Raw genomic sequence first — 3,102 nt, 5'->3', positions numbered from 1 at the left:
TCACTCAGTTGCTTGGCAGGGGGGGGAGCTAAGACACTTCCTAAGGGGGGCTTATTTCTGCGGAGCAGCCGAGCCTTCCCACCATCAGAAGGTAGGACGGGGACCTGAGCCACCAAGGTGCACATGGGCTTTGAGAGCCTGGTTTTCCTTAAGCGTCCTACCCGGCTCCCCACCTCTCCAAGCCATGAGGATGCAGGCAGCACACCCTGTGCTGGAGAAATGGCCGGCAGCACACCCAGGGCTCTTGCCCGGCCACCGGTGTTCCCAACCGATGGTCAGGGACACACCTGCAAGTGGGCTACCAGGGAGCAGCCAGCAGAAGGTGACCACAGGGAAGTCCCGCTGGCATCCCAAGTGCTCCATTGCTACCGCCTCACACTGGGGGCCTGTGGTCCCACATCTGTGGCTTCCCCAGGTGCTGAGTAAACTGTGTTGCTCTGCATCATGCTCTGAAGGCTCATTTGGGCTCATTTCATCTCTTTGGGGCTGAAGAAGCACAATCCAGTTGCTAAGCCCCAGCTACTTAAAGGACCTTCCAATCTGACAAGCACAGCTATGAAAATTACCAGGAGAAGCATCAGGGAACCAAAACATGTAATGAGCTCTCAGGCAAGAACCACCCTTCACCCTGCAAGTGGAAATAGGCTGGCACAGCTCACAGACTGTAAGGAACCAAGAGGTGGAAACCAGGTGTCTCCCATAGTGTCTTCTTTTTTTCAGGCTCCCCAAGGCTGAGGTAGCACTCAGCTGATTTCTGCTCTGCTGGAGCATGGTGCAGAGCGCAGGTGGGCTACAACATGATGCCTTTTGATAAAACTGTACTATAAATGAGACCTTTATCTCCAACTGGTGACATCTAGGAGCTATTATAGCCCAAACAACACATGCCTAAAGCTTTAGGGAACAGCTGAACAAAAAAAGATTTCCAAATCTCTTTCACTGCCATCTCCATCAGGCCCAGCAATATGTATGATGTGAAGTCACGCAGCTTGCCCGCTCACTCCAGACAAACCAGCGGCAGTCCTACAGCATCACCAAGGCTTAGAGACCTTGCCTGCTGCCTTGCAGCAGGTGACACTGTCTGCCTCAGGAGAGAGCAGAGAGGACTGTGCCGGCTCAGTACAACATGTGCTCTGCAAACGCTGAACGGCAGGGGCTTGTGGGAGAAACAAATCTGTGGGGATTTTCTGAAATGTCTTGTGATTGCGATCTGCCACTGGGTCCCCAATATTCAATACCCTACTTCTCAGCAAGTGCAGACTGTGTTTTTCATAAGCCATGGCTTCTCTGACCTACTGAACTGGAAACCAATGTGCTCCATCAAACTGGCAAATGCTGCTGGGAAATCTTGACTTCTGAGCAGAACTGGCAACCTTGCTGCTGGTGAGCTGCCCCAGTCCCAAAGGAGTGAAAAACTGCTCCCCCTCCCTTGGCCTGCCAAGACATCAGGGCTCACACAAAGCTGGGCAAACCTACCCCAATACTTGTTTCTTCCTGACTCTGGTCCAGACTGTGCCTAGCTGGAACGGAACCGAACGGAACAAAATAGAATAGAATAGAATAGAATAGAATAGAATAGAATAGAATAGAATAGAGTAGGACTGAACAGAACAGAACAGAATAATAAACCAAGAGGGACACAGAGGAGTCCAAATGAGGAAAGAAACACCTTAATTTTCTGCTATGTATTGGACCTCAGTGGCTGTGACTTTAGCTCAAAAAGAGCCTTACAGGTACGGCCTCACAAGGGCTCAGGCATCCCATAGTTTTTAAGTCCCTCCACATGCCTGGGAAGCACAAGCTGCATGTGGCTCAGCCTCCAGCTCTGTGTGCGGAGGAGCCCATTACCTCCTTCCTGTGCTGCTCACAACCCTGCAGCAGCGCAGGAAAGATGCGGAGCTGCAGCCAGAGGCAGCGGGGGGATGAGGCACAGGGAGCTGCTTCACAGTCGGAGCTGTAGCACTGTGTCCTGCTGTCCGTGTGATGCTCCCAATTGTAATTCCTGTTTTCCGTCGCTTATGGCTTTAATATTTAAGCTGAATTTCTCCAGGCAGGCTCGGGGACTCGGGCTGAGTTTGTCTAGACACATTTGAGGCAAGATGGTGCAACTGTTCCTGAGAATGATGTCTGGAGAAAAAGACTATTTTGCCCATGTTTAAAAAAAAAGGCTGGTGGTCTCTCCTTGGGCATCTCCAGTGCCTCTGAGCTTCAGAGCCAAACGCTGGCAAAGGTTTGGCCTTTAGCCGGGGATGTGCCTTTGAATACCCCCATGGAGCTGGTGTATGTCCCTGGAAAACTGCAGATTGCCCGGGCCGGGGGCAGACTTGAAGGGTGTGTGAAAGAAAATACCCTTTAGTCCCCGCTCCCTGCTCCTGGAGCTGACCAGGCTGTCTGTGCCCCTGGCTGGCAGCCCAGCCTGGCACGGCATGGCACAGCTGGGATGTCCCCATGCAGCCTGCTCCCCACCAGGATGGGCCAGCTGGGGTCTGGCTAGCACAGCCCACAAGCCCTCGGCCAGGGCTTGCCTGTAGGCAACCATTGAAGAGAGCCCTCACATCCCTAGCGCAGGGATGGGAGCCAATGTGGGGCTTCACAGGGCTGTGCGGTGTGGGCAGACCTGGACATGGCACCTGGGAAGGGGGGCTGGGAATGGGCAAAGGCACAAAATGGCCGGTGCTGGCATAGCACAGCCCTGGATGTGGCCCCAGACTTTCTTACCTGCAAACTGCTTCCTGAGCAGAATTACTTTTTTTCCTCATCATTACATTACGTCAGTACTTCAAAACCAGGAATGAATTTCTTCTCATCCCTGGGACAAGTGGGGGACTATCCCCCAGGTAGAGATGGAAACTTACACCTGAGGAGGTTAAAGCTGCACTTTCCCAGCGATGCTGGGCAGTTTCCCCTGCGGTTGGCACGGCACAGCACCGCAGCCCTTCAGCCCCGGCCATGGCCGCTTGGCAGTTCTTCCAGCTGGACGCCAGGGCACTGAGCGGACACCCGGAAAATTAAATCCGGGCAATTTAGTCACCAGGTAAGGGAAGCGTTGGTGAACCACCCTGCGTTGCACGGCCCCGGGGATGGCGGCAGGAGAGAGGCTGC

Source organism: Charadrius vociferus, unplaced genomic scaffold (genome assembly GCF_000708025.1).
Source record: "Charadrius vociferus isolate BGI_N301 unplaced genomic scaffold, ASM70802v2 scaffold14, whole genome shotgun sequence".
NCBI lineage: Eukaryota > Metazoa > Chordata > Aves > Charadriiformes > Charadriidae > Charadrius > Charadrius vociferus.
The sequence above is the reverse complement of the archived record's forward strand: the minus strand, read 5'-3'. Positions refer to the sequence as shown.